Below are 19167 nucleotides of genomic sequence, written 5' to 3'. Positions count from 1 at the left end.
AACTGTAAGTCAGCCTGTTGATTTTTAATCTAGATCATGAGGTGGTCAAATGATTGCTTTCTTTTGGTCAAATGTGTCATTAGCAATATTGCATCGCAGGTCTGTGTTTGCGTAGCACGTGATGCTGCAGTTAAAAAAAGGTTGGTCAGAAACATTTGAAGCAATCCTTCCTTATCACTATTCATGTGGCCAGTGTCTGTCTGTGAATCCTTGTGACAGATTTGGAATGCAGAAACCGATGGCTGCAAAGTCCAGAAGATCTCCATCTCTATAGTCACATTCCCTAAGTGCTGGTAATATAAGTGGCTGCACGCAGCAGACAATTGGACCGCTGTCTATTCCCCCAGTGCTCAAAGCTGCCAATGAAAGAGTGGAAGCTGTCCCTCGATAGCTTCCACTCTGTGAATGGTCACTACCCAGCTGAGAAAGATATTAGAAGCCGTCCCTCGCAGACAGCTTCTACTGAGTGAAGGTCACCACCCGATTGAGAAGGGCAGTGGAAGCTGTATCTCGCAGACAGCTTTCGTTCTGTGAACACACAAAAGGTCAAGGCACCTTAGACCTGCACTGGTATATATGGTTGTTCTAGGTAATATGAGCAGACAATGGTAGTGCAAGAGCTGGGAGCCTGACCTTCCTAGCTCCTCTTATTTTGCCAAACTTAAGACCTATCATAGGGCAATCTGCAGAACTCGTGCCGCATTCTATGCCCAGGAATTCCAAACCAGTACTAACCCTTCAAAACTAATTTTTAAGGTCCTTAAAGACCTTATGAATAAAAGGGCCACTTCGGCAGAAATCTGCACCGACTCTCATTGTGAGAGGCTGGCATCTTTCTTTCTAGGGAAAGTGCAGTCTATCCACCAAGGATTTGACTGGTCTCAGCTCGATCCAGAGCCAGCTGGTCCTATCTCCCTGGCTTGTGAGACTCTGACCTCCTTGCCTGACCTGTCTATGGAGGCTTTTGACATGCTGAGCCTCAGGATTAAATCAGGCTCCCCTCTGGATCCGCTGAAGCCAGCCCAAATCAGGATCCTTTCCCCCCTGTGTCGTGTCCTGATACTCTCCTTGATCAACCTGTCGCTTTCATCCGGAATGGTCCCCTCCTCGTGGAAGCAGGCGGTAGTCACCCCAGTTTTGAAGAAGGCAAATTTAGACCCGCTCCTTCCTGAGAACTACCGCCCCATATCTCTTCTCCCCTGGACCGCCAAAGTCACTGAGGCTCATGTAAATTCCATTCTGTCTGATCATCTTTCCCGCAACCATATACTGGACCCGAGTCAGAATGGTTTCCGGGCGGGACACAGCACCGAGACCGCTTTGCTCTACATGACCGAGCACATGCGATTGGTGCTCGACTCCGGGCGGACGGCGGCGCTCCTTTTATTAGACCTGAGCGCCGCATTCGATACTGTGTCCCACCGTGTCTTAATTCAGCGCCTAGAGGAAGCTGGAGTAGCGGGGACTGCTATTCAGTGGTTCCGCTCCTTCCTCTCTGATCGGTCCTTTAAGGTGGCTATACCACCCTGCCAGTCCACTTTCCATCCTTTGGATCTGGAGGTTCCACAGGGCTCTTCGTTGAGCCCGACTTTGTTCAACCTCTACGTGAAACCGCTAGCTGCGATCGTCAAACAGTGGGGTTTGACGATGACCTCATATGCAGATGATACGCAGCTGGCGGTGACACTGAGTGGAGATCCTGAAATGGATGCCCCCTGATTCCGAGCTGGACTTGTGGCAGTAGCAAATTGGTTGAGAACCAATTGCTTACAATTGAACGCTAAAAAGACCGAAGTCTTGGTTTTGGGGAAACATGCGGAGCTCTGGGGAGATCAGTGGTGGCCTCCAGAATTGGGCGTCACTCCCGTTCCAGCTTCCGAAGTAAAGAACCTAGGGGTATGGTTGGATCCGGCGCTTACCTTCACGGGCCATACGAAGAAGGTTGCAGCCACCTGCTATGGCATCTTGCGAGGTCTAAGACCGATACTTACGTTTTTTGATCCCTCCACCCGGCAGCTCGTGGTCCAGGCCTCGGTTCTATCTCGGCTGGACTACGGCAGCGCGCTGCTGCTGGGGATAAACCAGGCTGAGGCATCTAGGCTACAAAGGGTGCAGAATGCTGCGGCGCGGGCCATTGTTGGCCTTCCCAGACATTGTTCTGTTTCCAGTACTATTTCCACCCTTCACTGGCTGCCGGTCAGACAAAGAATTAAGTTTAAGTCGCTTTGTCTGGCCTTTAAAATCATGAAGCTCTCTTCGCCACCTGCACTCGCTAACTTGCTTATCCCCTATGTCCCATCGAGGGCCCTGAGATCGGAGGCTCTTCATCTCGCGGCCTGCCCCTGTTTTAAACTCAGCAGGATGGGTGGCCGCTCCTACTGAGTGCTTGCCGCTGGTTTGTGGAACTCACTCCTGGTGCACATTCGAGCTCTGGATAATCTGACCGCTTTTAGGCGTGCTATCAAAACCTTCTTGTTTTCTGTACCTGGTTAGCCGTCTTTCTTCTCTTCCTGTGTGTTGTGTTTTAGTACCTGTTCATGCGCCAGGACGCCCCTTTGCTGGGGCAGCTGTGCGCTGTATAAATATTAGTAACATAACATAACATATTTTGGACAACCAACATAGATACAAGATTCAAGAAAGCTCAGCACACACCCATATATTTAGAACGTCATAAGTGACATAGTACAATCAGTAATTTCCACATCAAAAACAATGTCCTTCATAGTCACGACGAATAAACACCCAAATGAAAAATCAATTTGCTGGAGACTTCTGTTATGAAAAACTTTCTTCTTCCTTTATTTTATTTTGATAGATGATATTTCATTCAGTTATTTAAAAACATAATACAAAATCATAGCTGACGCGGCGCGTTTCGTCTCCACGAGACTACTTCAAGGCTATAAAGATATACAATGATAAAACTAATGTTATACAATGTTTAAATAACATGTTGACTCAAGCATTTTTAATGGCTTAAAACATACTGGAAGATTATCCTATCTACTGATATTTATTTAAGTCAACAGGATGTTTATATTAGGAGACACATATACAAAATATGTACAGTATGATACTAAACCACTCATTTGATAAATTCGATAAAGTCAAATTACTAAAGACACGGGATTCTTTGTAATCGGTCTTTCATAGCCAAAATAATCCCAAAAAAAACAGGGGAAAAGAAAAAACTTTACCAACGACAAGAGAGTCACTTCAAATATGACCATTTATAATATCATTTGTTTAAAGAATTATAATGTAAGCAAAGCATAGGTATCACATGACAGTATACATATAACATTGTCATCTTACTTGTTTAGCATATAAGGCGCCTGATTCTTATACTTATAAGTTGGTTGGTCTATTTATAATCTTTTATTTATAAATAGTGCAAAGGGATATTAAAATATAGATAATAGAAACATCCCTCTACTTTGATAAATATATTGTTTAAGACATTTGCATTTATGACATTGTATACACCCGAAAATGTTAAAGAGCATGTGCTTCAGTATTCGATCGGGACTAATCTAACGATTTTAATATTTCACAATTTTATAATTATTTGGATACCATATATCTGAATTCACTTGTAGAACAATATATATCAAAAAATGGTAAATTACCAAAAAGAATGTCGCCCATCTTGTAATATTGTTCATCTAACGCCTGATTCATTAATATATATGCTAGTTCGTTATATGATTATCTCATATCCTTGTATATTATGAGGGTTTTTTTAGGGTATAGAATAAGAAAACACCCATGTTGGTATAAAGGTGCATGTTTTCTCACATTGTGTCTGCTTAGAAGATTCAAAGTGCAGATATCTTAATTTCTTAGTATGGAAATGAGGATGTGTCCCATATATCAAAATTGATGTATGGGACAATAAATCATCAAAAGATGAAATCAATCGGATTGAAGTGATTCGGGAACATGTACAACACATTTGTGATGGTGCAAATGTCCTTGAGTGGAAAATGTCTTCAACCATAACACAAAGCCAAAGGAAAAACAATTACAACTAAATGCAATGAAAAATTAGTGGTATAGTAGATGTATTTAGTATTAATCTTTTCTTTGGTCACATTTAGATAGATTGATGACCAAGACCAGATAAAAGAAAAACTATTCATTTTATATTTCTTAGATGTTTTAAAGAAAATTATGTAACTTATTGTTGATGTTAAGACCAAACATAACAGTTCGCAGACGGCAAATCCAACGTGCTTCAACCTGTCTTAGGTGGTTGGTTCTATCTCCTCCCCTTTCATTGCCAGGTATACGATCAATGGCATGAAAAGTAATTTTAGTGTTTTCGGGATTGTTCTGACTGTATATGGACAGAGACCGGATACCTATCATCTTTGTTTTTAATTGCACAAACGTGCTCCTGTATGCGTGTTTTTAAACTACGCACACTACTGCCCACATTCGCCTTCTCACATGAACATCTAATCAAATACACAGTGTGTGTGGTATTGCAGTTAATAAACGACTCAATTTTAAATTCTTTTGAGTTGTTGTATCTGAACTCTACAGTTTTGTTTTCTCCAAGTTTGCATATACTGCAACCACACATACATAGAAACCAGAAGGTTTTTCAGGTATCCATGATGAAGATACTTCACATGGTTTTTTGACGTAACTGGGGCATATCAAATTTTTTATGGTCCTGCCCTTCCTATATACCAGTTTTGGTTTGGGTGGAACTATACCAGAGGGTAACGAGTTTGACTTCAAGAGATGCCAGTTTTTCCTTAAAATGTTGAACACATGACCACTGTAGATGTTATATTCAGTTATAAAAGTTACATCAGTTCTGCAGTAATTGTTTCTTTTGCATTTCTTTTTTGAAAGGGTGGTTTTTCGATCAATCTTCAAGATTTTCTTCTCTGCCTTTTCCAAGCAAACTTGGTCATATCCCCTTTGGCTAAAATTGTACTTAATTGTCTTCACATTTCTCACAAAATTGTGTTCCTCACTACAATTTCACCGGGCTCTAATCATCTCTTCAAATGGGATGGCAGAGATTGTAGTTTTAGGATGGTAGCTGGTAGCATGAAGAACATTATTGCTTGCAGTGGGCTTTATAAACTTGTCACTGTGTATGATACCTTTTTCCGAATATATGTGGAGATCTAAACATTCTATCTCTCGCAAAGAGCTTTTCATTGTAAGTCAAACATTGAATCTGTTAGTGTTCAGATATTGATGGTATGCCTGTAGTTCTTCATTGCTGCCCTTCCATATGAGAAATATGTCTTCGATATATGTCACAAAAAATATGATGTTATCAATCCATTTGCCTGCATTTGAGCCCCAGGCATGCTCCACCTCATACAAACCCATAAAAAGGTTTGCATAAGATGGAGCAAACCTGGAGCCCATCGCAGTTCCCTGCTTTTGTAGAAACCATTCACCATTGTGCATGAAAGCATTCTAGGTCAATATAAGCTGAGACATCTCTAATAACATTTGTGTATGTTGTAGATGTTTAGCATTTCGCTTATACAAATAAGATTTAAGAGCTCTTATTCTACAATCCATCTGGATGCAGGTATATAAACCTTCTACATTCATAGTTACAAAAGTTAAAGCATTATCCTCCCATTTGAAGTCTTCCAATTTACAAATTAGGTCTCGGCTGTCTTTGAGATAAGATGGAAAATTTACTACAAACGGCTGCAGAAATGTGTCCACATATTCTGCAATTCTTTTGGTTGGGCCCCCATTTCCAGATATAATTGGCCTACATGGTGGAAAGGGGACCCCCTTATGTAGTTTGGGAAGTGCATAAATGCACGGATGTCTGGAGTTCTGTGCAAGTAAATATCTATGTTCCATATCTGTGATGAGACAGGACTCGTGCCATTCCATTAAGCGGGCATTGATGTTCCTTTCAATCATCACAGTAGGGTTGCTCTTTAGTTTCTCATAGCATTCGCTATGGCTTAGTTGCCTGTCAATTTCAGCTAGATAATCTGAGCGATTATTTAAAACAATATTCCCCCCTTTGTCGGCTTCTCGCACGACTAGGGTCTGATCTTCTCTAATAGTTTGTAAAAATTCTTTATCCTGTTTTGAAAAATTATATTGATGGAAACATTTGTTATTCAGGTTATGCTCATCCTCAAGTTTATACAGTTCCTGAGTAAACCTGCTTGCAAATTCATCAATCACAGAATTAGTGGCTGAAGGCGGAATGAACTTGGATTTATGACGTAAACCACTGTCTACATTTAGATCCTCACATATGTCTAGATCTTGTGCAAATTAATTTAAATTCCCTCCCTCTTCATCGTTATCAAGTGTAGAAATCAGATATGAGAAATTCAGATCAGAAATAGTAAATTCCAATTCACCGACAGTATTCGTTACAGAATGATGCAAAGATGGATGGTCGGCAAAGTATTTTTTTAATTTGATTTTGCGAACAAACTTAAATAAGTCAAGATATATATTTTCAAATGAAGGTTTGTTAGTCATACAGAAATTAAGTCCTTTGTGCAAGACAGAGATTTGTTGTTCTGTAAACATTCTGGATGATAAATTCACAATACTAAAAGCATTGGTATGATCATAAACATTACTGTCCACAGCAGGGCGCGCAATCTCTACTATGTCTTGTTCTGTTGGCTCTCTGTTCTTGCCTTGGTGCCTGACCTTGTGCTTCTGGCCACCCCGCCTTGTTATTCTATGGGATTTAATTTGTTGTTCCCCAATCGGTAATGCTGAACTTCGCATAAAAAAATGGATGGTGTATTGGGGGCAGCTGAGCTAGTTCCTTCACCAGGGTCACTACTCACTGATGAGATCGAGGTACTGCTCGAGGAAATACTCGAGTCCCTCACTTCTTTCAAGGTAGTAGGTACAGGTTTAGAGGCCATATTGTCATATTTTCTTGCGAAAGTAAATATTCGCCCCCTGTCATAATCTCCTTGGTCTCGCAATATCTTTTGCTGTTTTTTTATCTTTTACGTATATTTGATATTTTGATAATTCAGTTTTTAAAATTTCCTGATTTTTAGCAATGACATCCGTCATATTGGTATCATTAATCTCTTGTTCCAATTTAGCAATTTCTTCCCTGATTTTCTGCACTTTTCACTCAGAATTTCGTATCAGAATGTCCATCATCTTATAAGAGGAGGCATATAATCCTTTCTCCCATTCATCAAGTATATCTAAATCAAGGTTTTCGTAATTTGGAAATATAAGGATACGAAGGCCTCGTGGGATCTTCCTGTTTTCAAGATACTTTTTAAGGGTGGCCCCGTCCAACCACTTAGCAAGTTCCTGTTTTTTTTATCTCTCTAAGCGAATATATTTGTTTTTCATGATTTCATTCTTTGGAGCAGTGGTAGTTGAAGTTTGGATAATATCTTTTTTAGCAGAGACAAACAGATCTCCTAGTAGTTCCTCTCTATTGTCATCAAACATTTTTAAAACAAGAAGAGCAACAGTCTTAATATAATTCTAGTAGCTATACCGTGCAAGGTGGCCCGCATTTACAAGAACACACAAAATAAAAGTTCAAGGCACCCTAGACCTGCACTGGTATATATGATTGTTCTAGGTAATATGAGCAGACAATGGTAGTGCAAGAGCTGGGAGCCTGACCTTCCTAGCTCCCTTAATATTTTGGACAGCCAAAATAGATACAGGATTCAATACTGAAGCACATGCTGTTTAACATTTTCGGGTGTATACAATGTCATAAGTACAAATGTCTTAAACAATATATTTATCAAAGTAGGGGGACGTTTCTATTATCTAAATTTGAATATCTCTTTGCACTATTTATAAATAAAAGATTATAAATAGACCAACCAACCTATAAGCATAAGAATCAGGTGCCTTACATGCTGAACAAGTAGGACGACAATGTTATATGTATACTGTCATGTGATACCTATGTTCTGCTTACATTATAATTCTTTAAACAAATTATATTATATTACATTTGAAGTGACTCTCTTGTCGTTGGTAAAGTTTTTTCTTTTGCCCTGTTTTAAAAAAAAATTAATTTGGCTATGAAAGACCGATTACAAAGAATCCCTGTGTCTTTAGTAATTTGACTTTATCGAATTTATCAAATGAGTGGTTTAGTATCATACTGTACATATTTTGCTTATGGGTCTCCAAATATGCTCTAATCTTCAAGCATATAAACATCCTGTTGATTTAAATAATGATCAGTAGATAGGATACTCTCCTAGTATGTTTTAAGCCATTAAAAATGCTTGAGTCAACATGTTATTTAAATGCTTTAAATTCACTATATTTATTAACATTGTATAATATTGGTTTTATCATTGTATATCTTTATAGCCTTGAAGAAGTCTCGTGGAGACGAAACGCGCCGCGTCGGCTATGATTTTGTATTATGTTTTTAAATAACTGAATGAAATATCATCTATCAAAATAAAATAAAGGAAGAAGAAAGTTTTTCATAACAGAAGTCTCCAGCAAATTGATTTTTCCTTTGGGAGTTTATTCGTCGTGACTATGTATGACATTGTTTTTGATTTGGAAATTACGGATTGTTCTATATCACTTATGACATTATAAATATATGGGTGTGTGCTGAGCTTTCTTGAAAGTTTCATTCTGTGAATGGTCACCATCCAACTGAGAAGTGCAATGAAAGCTGTCCCTCGCAGACCGCTTCCACCGCGTGAATGGTCACCACCCAACTGAAAAGAGCAGTAGAAGCTGTCCCTCGCAGACAGCTTTCATTGTGTGAGAGGTCACCACCCAACTGAAATGGACAGTGGAAGCTGCCCCTCGCAGACATCTTTCACTCTGTGAATGGTCACCACCTAACTTAGAAGGGCCGTGGAAGCTGTCCCTCAACAGCTTTACTGCGTGAATGGTCACCACCCACCTGAGAAAGGCAGTGGAAGCTGTCCATCGCAGACCACTTCCAATGTGTGAAAGATCACCACCCAACTTAGAAGGGCAGTAGAAGCTGTCCCTCTTAGACCGTTTCCACTGTGTGAATGGTCACCACCTGACTGAGAAGGGAGTGCCACTATGGTTGTAAACCCTTGGTACATTCCTTGCAAATCACAAGTAAGGAAGCAACACACTGCACCTCTGTGGTGTCTCCTTTTTGTTGTGATTGCAATTTTGTATCTTGCAAAGCCTCGCACTTCTACAAGAGCTGGCTTTGAGAGGGAGAACATCTTTTAACACATCGAGGGGGTGGTTCTGTAACTGACCCCACAGATCCCGAAATTGCATTTAGCCTCCACAGAATGGAACAGCGAAGAGGGATGGGGAGGAAAGACCAGAAATTGAAGATCATTAATTGCCATCAGCTGTGCTTAATCCCAGCCATAGGGGCAATGAACACTTCAAAAATTTCCATATTTTACAATTGCAAAAGAGGAAGACCAGTAAACGCAAGTACTGACTTGGCAAGCTGGTTTGATGGTTAGCTTTTTTTTTTTAATTACAAACACGACACAAAAATAAAAAGGAAAAAAAATCAAACATGTCGGCACATAAACATGGTGGACATTTGCTTACAGTAAAAATATTACATTCCTAGCAGGCAGGTGTTCTTAAAAAAAGTTGTGTAAACCATTTTCAATTGTAATTCATATCACAGAAAAGCGATTCTTATCGTGAAAAATAAAGGGCACTATTGTCTTTAAATTTCTGTAACTTGTAGGCATAGTTAAAAACAAAGAATGGCCAAATGGGCGTCCGCAGGGGGCGTAAGGAGGGGCGCGTGACCCCCCACCTGGATCCAGGCCTGGTTCTGGAGGGTGGGCCAGGTAGTCCAGGCCCACCCAAGGAAGACCCTGGCCCACCCAAGGCCATCCAGAAGTGGAAAAGCAGGTCCACATACCAGCGCCGACTTTCCTGCTGGCGCACAACCCGAAAGGCTGATACAGATTTGCTGTGACTTTTAGCAAGCCACAGTCAGGGCGGTCCATTGTCATGGAAACAATTACTAGGGGACGACAGAGGAGGCACAGCATGGCGCATCTACTCCCATCCCAGGCCTCGGCAGGTATCGGAGTCCTCGGGGAGCTGCTGATGCTTTTGAGTAGTACAGGGCGTGTTGGCTTTAGTCCCTCGCAGTAGGCCACAACGATCGGTAGTAAAGCCACAGGGGGAGTTTGGGGGTGGGGGGGGGGCTAGTGCCAGCAGTAGATAGCAGATGTATATTGGAAGTTTCATTCTAATGAAATTCCATCTGTTTATGAAATCGGGAGGGTTCTGTGCACCTCGAAGAGAAGTGGAACTTCAGAAATAAAACACACTGTGTCAAAATCGAATTTTCCTTTTACCCATTTCTGGTCATATTTTTTTTTCAAATGTAAAGTTATATCAGATAACTTTACATTTGAAGAAAAATATGACTAGAAATGGGTAAAAGGAATATTCGATTTTGACAACGTTTCAGTGAAATAATTAATTAACCTTCTATGTTGGGGCAAAAGGAGAGGCGAGAGGAAAGGAGAGATAAAAAGAAAGAGAAAAAAGTGGAGGAGGCGGCGGGGCGGGTTCGGGACCTGGAGAGGGACTGTACCGTGAGTGACACAGACGAGGCGGTGGGGCCGCTCCTGCAGGCACAGCAGTTGTACTCCTCCCTGCTAAACAATGAGGCGCGCCAGCTTTGGCTGGCCACTCAGAGCAGGATCTATCAATGGGGGGATAAATCCAGTACCATGCTATATAGACTTTGCCAACACACCTTCCAGCCCCAGGCTCTGCCGGGCATTTGGGATGACCAAGGTGTCCAGTTGGCGGCCCCTGAGGCCATAGCTGCCAGCTTCGCGAGGTACTATGCCGATCTTTATGCCCCCCGTGAGGTCCTCCCTGCGGAAGATATAGACAACTTTTTGGCAGATATCCCGCCGCGCGCCCTCCCAGAGGAGGCCAGGGATCGGCTGGACCTTCCCCTTTCTTTGGAGGAACTGGGCACGGCACTTGGGGAATTAAACACCGGCAAAGCCCCGGGACCGAACGGATTTCCGTGCGAGTTTATGAAGACCTTTCACATCCAGCTAGAGGGGCGCTACCAGATGGCACTGGAGGCGGCCAGGGAGAGTGGACACCTACCGGCGGATTGGCGGCACGCAAAAATTGTTGTTTTCTGTAAGCCAGGGAGGCCCCCGGAACAGCATTCTTCGTACAGGCCGATTTCCCTCTTAAATTTCGAGGCGAAAATATTGGCCAAGGCCTTGGCCAACCGCCTTCTCCCGTACATCACTGACTTAGTACACTCTGATCAGGCGGGGTTCATGCCCCATAGAGCAACTCGGCACAACATTCGCCGGGCGCAGGTGGTGGTGGAGACAGCCCGGGCCGCCGGGATCCCAACGGCGCTCCTCCTGGCAGATATCGACCGAGCCTTTGACTCTCTCAGCTGGGTGTACCTTAGGGCACTACTGTCCCGCCTTAACCTCGGGCCGGTCTTCCTCTCGTACTTGAGCTTGCTCTATACGGACCTGACCGCATCGGTGCGGGTGGCGGGAGCGGCGTCCGAGTCCTTCCCCATAGGACGGGGCACCAGGCAGGGATGCCCTCTCTCCCCCTACCTATTCGCCCTGGCCATGGAACCTCTGGCTGCGTGGGTGAGGATGGATGCGCAACTCCGGGGACTGGAATGGGACATGGGCCCCTCCGACCGTATTGCGCTCTACGCCGACGATGTCATGTTCTTCCTCACGGACCTAAATAGGTCCTGACCCAGGGTCCTGGAGATAATGAAAATCTTCGGGGAGGTTTCAGGATTGCATCTGAATGTGCAGAAGTCCAAGCTGTGGGTACTGGGCGGCGGGGAGAGGCCGGGTGATTGGGCCTTGACACTGCAGAGCGCGGTGGGGGGCCTCAAGTACCTGGGTATCTTTCTTACAGATGTTCCGGATTTGGCATGGGAGCGCAATGTGGTGCCTGTGTGGGACAGGGTGCGTTCGGACATAAAAACCTGGTCCAGAATGCCGCTGAACATATATGGCCGGTCGGCGATCTTTAAAATGGTGGCCCTGCCGCGCCTTCTCTACCAGTTGCAGAACCACCCATACCCCATTGCGCCGCAGTGGTTTCGCCAAGTGAACGCCGCCCTAAGTCAGTTCCTTTGGGCTGGGGGAGTGGCGAGAGTGGCTCTCCGCACCTGCTTTCTTTCTACGTACTGCGGGGGCCTGGCCACCTCAGACATTTTATCTTACTATCAGGCGGCGCACCTGCTGGTGCTCAACGACTGGTGGTATGGGGATCGGGGTGACCCGACCTATGCCCTGGAGCGGTACTTGATGGACCCAGACACGATCCACACCATTCTTTATTCGGCGGCTATCAGGAAACGACTCCCCATGGTCACTCAGGTGGTCTTCCGGGTGTGGCGCGCTGCCTTGCGCCGTATGGGATGGTGGAACAGATTGACGAGGGAGACCCCGCTGTGGCAGAACGGCCGTCTCCCGGAGCTGGCGTCCCTACAGGGATTCAGGGGCTGGGATGATATCGGTATCTCCACGCTCGGTAGCGTCATGAGGGGCACCACCCTTAAGTCTTTCCAGATGTTGAGGGAGGAATACGACATGCCCAAAACTCAATTCTTTAAATATTTGCAACTACGTCATGCACTATCTCCCTCTCTGGTGGGCTTGGAATCTCTGCCCGAGTTTAGCCCCCTGGAGGCCAAAGTGTTCATGGGGGAACTGGAGGAGAAAAAGATCTCCAATATATACCAAACTCTGGTCACGCACTGTTCCTCCTCTCTTGATGGATTGCGTACTGCATGGGAGAGGGATCTTGGTGCGTTCGAAGAAGAGGACTGGAGAGAGGCCCTGGAGGCCCCTAAGGGGGCGGCCATTGCGATGCGCCTCCGCTTTATTCAGTTTAAATACTTGCATAGGGCCTACTTTACCAGAGAGCGGTTGTGGAAAGCAGGTTTGATTGCCTCCCCCGAATGCTTGAGATGTGGCCGGGCGGTTGGAACGTTTGTCCATACTGTGTGGTCATGTGCGAACTTGGCCAGGTACTGGGTGGGGGTCTGGGACTGTTTGGCTGAGGTTCTGGGCTGGGACCTTCCCCGATCACCGCAACTTGGCTTGCTTCATGTTATGGAACAGGTGGGAGGCAACGTATACAAGCGTCACTTACTGGTCCTAGGCCTTACTGTAGCCAAGCGAGACATAGCCAGGGCCTGGAAAGACCCCAGGGCCCCTTTGTTGGAGGTTTGGAGGCGGGGATTGGACTTTTGCATGGGACTTGAGCGCCCAATCTTTGAGGCCAGGGGATGCCCCCAGAAGCATTTTAAGATATGGAAGAGATGGGCGGACTACAGGGGACTGTGGCTGGAACCACCGATGGCCCAGGACACTGGGGAGGACCTTTAACTACTGTACCCTGGGTGGCAGGGAGTGCGCGCACAGGATGTTATTATACTCTATGCCGTGGGATTAGCAGACACTGGGTGGGGGGCGGGGTTGGGTCAAGGGAGTTAGGGAGTTGGGGGTTGGGGGGTTGGGTGTCTAATGCAATACTGCTTGTACTGAATGCATACCCTTTTTTCTATATGCTTATGCTCATTGGTCCTGCGTTGTGATGCGGGACGATGTCCTTATGCTCTGTGCTATGTCAGTACTTGAAAATAAAATCTTGTTCTGAAAAAAAAAAAGAAAGAGAAAAGGAAATAAGAGACGGAGTGGGGAGTAGAGACAAATGTAGAGGGGAAGAGGAAAGAGGGAGAAATGATTGACGAGAGAAGAGAGAAAAAGTAGCTAGAGGGGAGGGGGAGGGAAATCATTTCATTACAACACCGGAGGCTACATTATGCATTATCCTTTAATAGCAACTCACACAGCCGCACTACATCATAAAGGATAAAGTTCTAGAGTTAACAACAGTGAACAAAGGATGTATCCAGGAGATGATCTGCCTTTTTTAAAAGCGGCTCGCCAGCAGATAAGTCACTACTACTACTTGCTCCTTCATTTTAAGCTTAGACTTATATTTCTTAATTTCTATGTCACTATGTCGTGTTGATTTTAATGTATTATGCAGCCTTTATAAACCTGTACCTCTGTGCTGATTTAATGCCTATTTTTATTGTTATACAGTGACCTTATGCGGTTATTTCCCTTCCTTCACCCCCCTAACTCTCTGCTTTAGCACCAGTTTTCCTTCGTGGGTGGCGCAGGCTCCCCCCCCCATCCCACCCTCCCTCCCAATGGACTTCCAATTTATGGTTGTCCACCCCCTTTATTTCTGCCAAGCGCGCGACCGCGCTCCCCTTTCTACCGCCATTTTCGGCTTTCCCTTTTTCTCGCCTTTCGCTTGAGACGCGCATCAATCTCCGTTTCTTTAGCGGAGGTGCGCTTACGATCTTGCACCATTTCCTCATTTTCGGCTTAGAGGAAAGCACATTTGCAACACCCGCGTTGCGTGCTTCCCCTTCCAAGCGACTTTCCTTCCTCCGGCGGCTGAGCTCGAGCACGACTAAATAGTTTGTCAGTTGCTCTGCTTCAGCCGCCGGAGACACTCGATTACTGCGCTCATTTCCCGATTTTATTTATTAATCATACCCTTCTATTTCAAACACGCTTTTTAACAATAGCACTGCTTAGGTTTACCAATATTTTTATTAAGGACTAAATGAGCCTATTAATTACCCATTACATACCATAATAATAATACCCCTTTACCCTTTCAGTTTAGAATAATCACCCTTACTATATAAAAAAAAAAAAAGGGGGTCGTTTTAGACTTAAACCCCCCCAAAAAAAAACAAGCCAAAAAAAAAAAAAAAAAAGGAGAAGTAGAGGAGAAGTTTATTATTACCTTATCTGTTAATATCCTTTCATTACTACACCATGTCTGACATGGATTCTGATGACGCCACTGCTAGCTCACCTGCCCCCATTGACGATTCACTTAAAAAATTCCTGCAACAAGAAATTAAGTCATGCATGATGTCCTCTCTCAGAGAAGTCATGCTCTCTAAAAGACCGTGTGACCCCCAGGATCTCCCCTTACACGGTAAGAGACCCAAAAAGATCAAACATTGCGAAAGCACTACAGGCCCTAGCACCTTTCATAGCATAGGAGGTCCTATCACCTCACTTTGGATGGGAGGCCACCGCGCCCCACTTGAACCTGATGTCCCTCGGGACACTCCTTTGACCGGTGCCCATGGCGGCACAAATATGTACGGTGTCCCTCGCGGCACACTTTGGAATAGTGCTAACCAAAAAAATAAGAATATTGGTCTTGACTCCTCTTCTTCCTCCTTTGATGACAACTCCTCCAAAGACCCTTCAGACGAATTCGTCTTTGACCTGGATGAGGTCCAACATGATCTTAACTCCCAATCTGATCCGGAACCTACCCCCAAAAATATTATTTTAAACCCTATTGGAGAAGAGATGTTTTCTCCCCTAAACATTTCTCACCCTAACAGCTCAAAATGGTTCCCACAGGATCATGTTTCCAAATTTGTCACACGCTGGTTGAGAAACCTTCTGGATAGAAACACTAGAAACACAATGAGGTCTGAATCCCCCAGACCTACCATTGATGAAAGGGTCTGTCAAACTCCAAACCTGGATCCAACAGCCTGATTCATCAAGCTAAATTGCACTCGCAAAGGGCAAGATTCTCAGAATCTTGCCTTTTGCGAGTGCAATTTTTGCATTTGGGATTCATCATCCCAAATGCAAAATTCGCTATTAAAGAATTCGCACATTTGCGAAGGATTGCATTTAAGGAATCTCTATTTGAGATTCCTTAAATGCAATTCATGAATCATTTTAAAATTGCGAAATTGCAATTTTGGGCCGCTATTTACCGAGAGGTCAGACCTCTCGGTAAATAGCAAAAACTTAGAATAAATGCATTTAAATGCATTTTTCTAAGTTGCATGTTACACACACACATGTCCTTTGGACATGTGTGTGCGCAACACCAATGTAGATTACATTTCAGGGGTGCTACAGGGTGTCCTTTGGACACCCCTGCACCCTTGAATTCGCATCCTTATTTGCGATTAGCTAATTGCTAATCGCAAATAAGGAATAACTCCCCATTCATTCCTATAGGCCTGTAGGCCCATAGGAATGCATGGGGAGTTATTCCTTATTTGCGATTAGCAATTTGCTAATCGCAAATAAGGAACATGTAGGAATCGCAATATTTTTTGCAATTCCTACATGAATACCGTTTTGCAAGTCCTTAATAGCGATTCCTTACGATTCGCTACTAGGGGCTTGCAAAACGGGAGAATGATGAATCAGGCTGCAAACCTCATCGAATTCCTATTTAAATTAGGGCGTGATCCCAGAAAAGGATTGGAGAGAGCCCTTAAATGCTGCCAAGACTGCCTTTTAGACGTTTTAGGACCCCTGGTTAGAATCCTAGATATGGCTGAACAATCCCACCTCTCCTCTACCCCCTTGAACGTTGATCTCATTCGAGGATGGAGCCAAAGGGCCATCGTTCTCCTTGGCAACGCCAATTCAAGTTTGAACGTTGAAAGGAGGAGGTCCATTCTAAACAAAATCAACCCCAAATTAGGTGATATGGCGGAGAAGGAACCCTCCCAGAACCCCAAAGGCCTTCTTTTCGGAGAGGACATAATCAAGGAGATTGGTAAATACGTATCCACCTTTACTGCCCTTGATAGAGCTCAAAATAACCTGAGACGGGTATTCAACACCAACCTTTTTGGCCAGGCCGGTAGAAGGGGTCGCTCTTCTGGCCGAGGCAACCAACGACCCTATTCATCCTTCAGAGGAACAGGAAGGGGCTTCTACCCCCCTAGACAACCCTTCTTTCCCCAAAGAGGAAGAGGTCCGAGAAACCGTGGTTCAAGAGGTCGAGGTACTCCCAACACCTCCAACTCTACAAGTAAGTACTACTCCTCCTTCTTCTATCCCTCCCATAGTAGGGGGCAGGCTAAAACAGTTTTATCATGTTTGGGATTCAATTACCCAAGATCCATGGGTTTTAGAAACAGTCATGGGCTTCAAGATAGACTTCTTACAGATTCCCCTCCAGTCACACTTACCCCAGCCCTTCGTCCTCTCAGAAGATCAAGAAAAGATCTTATTATTCTAAATTATTTCTATGCTCAAAAAAGACGCAATAGTGGAGGTTCCCTGGTCCGATGCAAGATTTATAAGCACACTGTTTCTTGTTCAGAAAAAGGACAAGGGTTGGAGACCCGTAATAAACCTTCGAGAAGTCAACAAATTTCTAGTTTATCGCCACTTCAAAATGGAGGGTATCCACCTCCTGAGGGATCTCCTTCTCGAAGGAGACTGGTTGGTCAAGTTAGACCTGAAGGACGCCTACTTCACCATCCCTATGTACAAGGAACATCAACCTTTCCTTCAATTTACTTGGAAAGAACGTCTTTATCAGTTCCAAGCTCTTCCCTTCGGCCTCTCTTCTGCCCCTTGGTGTTTTACCAAGATCATGAAGTGTGTCGTTACAATCCTAAGAGAAAGAGGTATCCGCCTCATCATTTACCTGGACGATATCCTTATCATGTCCCAATCCCATTCAGACCTCCTAAGAGATCTAGAAACCTCCATGAACTTATTAGAGAGCCTAGGATTCATCATCAACAGAGAGAAATCCATCCTCTCTCCCTGCAGAATTATAGAATTCCTCGGCTTCACCCTAGACACCTTGAAATGCCTTCTCCTTCTTCCTGCCAAGAAGATTGCCAAGATCCGGAAGGAGATCAGGTCTGTCTTGAAACAAGAGTCTTTAACTCTCCGCGAACTAGCCAGACTACTTGGGCTCCTTTCTTCTTCCATCCAGGCTATTTTTCAGGGGCCTCTGAACTACTGCGCACTTCAGAGAATAAAATGAAAAGCCCTCAATTTAGGTCTGTGGTATGGGGACCTTGTGTCTCTGGATCCAGATGCGAGAGCAGAGCTCTTTTGGTGGCTGGAGAACTTAGACGCCTGGAACGGCAAAGCTATCTTCGGCTCATCCCCGGATTTTGTCCTAGAATCAGATGCCAGTCTTCATGGCTGGGGTGCTCGTTTGGAAGACCAGAACACCGGTGGGGTCTGGACCCTATCGGAATCCTCTCAACACATAAATTTTCTGCAATTGACGGCTGGTTTATACGCTCTTATGAGCTTCAAACACTCCATCCAAGGGAGGTCCGTTGTTCTGAAAATGGACAACGTTTCCGCTGTGGCCTATATCAATCGCCTTGGAGGGACGAGATCTGCAGATCTCTCCAATCTTGCCAGGAAACTTTGGATGTTCTGTCTGGAACACAAAATTTCCCTCAGGGCGGAATATCTTCCCGGGAAATCGAACATTTCTGCAGACTGGAATTCAAGATTCCTTATAGACTTCTCGGACTGGAAACTCAATGTGAACGTCTTCAATTCCCTCTTCCACTTTTAGGGTCCCATAGACGTGGATTTATTTGCCAGCAGACTTACCTTCCAACTTCCCAACTACTTCAGTTGGATGCCAGACCCGGGCGCTCTTGCTGTGAACGCGTTCCTCCAACCTTGATCTCACTTCCTGGGTTATGCCTTTCCTCCTTTCGCCATGATTCAGAGGGTCCTTCAGAAAGTCAGATCGGATCAATGCACTCTGATCCTAATAACTCCTTTCTGGCCGTCCTAAGCTTGGTTCCCGACAGCCCTGGAACTAGCATGCGACGTTCCCTTTCTGATCCCAGCCTCTCCAGGCCTGGTCTCAAACGCAGACGGGGAAGATCATCATCTTATTCTCGAGGGGAACTTGAACCTTCTTGCCTGGAAAGTGTCAGGCAATCCAACGAGCTGTCTGGACTTTCGTCGACAGCTCTCTCTCTTCTCGGAGAATCTTGGGTACCTGGAACACACCTTAGATATAACAACATTTGGAAGAAATGGTTTCATTGGTGCCTGGAAAGGAGTCTGGATCCCGTGGAGACTCCTGTCGTGAATATCGTTAATTTTCTGGTCGAACAATTTGACAGAGGCCTTTCCTATCGCTCTATTAATTGCTTTAGATCCGCAATCTCTGCTGGTCACTCTCCTATCAATGGTAAATCGGTAGGTAAAAATCCTATCATTTGTAGGGTCCTCAAGAGTATAAGACTAAGAAGACCCCCTAGACCTAAATACCAGAGCCTTTGGGATGTCAAGTGTATTTTAGACCTTTTTTGTTCTTGGCCAG

This window comes from Lissotriton helveticus, chromosome 4_1 (assembly GCF_964261635.1).
Source record: "Lissotriton helveticus chromosome 4_1, aLisHel1.1, whole genome shotgun sequence".
In the NCBI taxonomy this organism is placed as follows: Eukaryota; Metazoa; Chordata; class Amphibia; order Caudata; family Salamandridae; genus Lissotriton; species Lissotriton helveticus.
Note: the sequence above shows the minus strand (reverse complement) of the source record.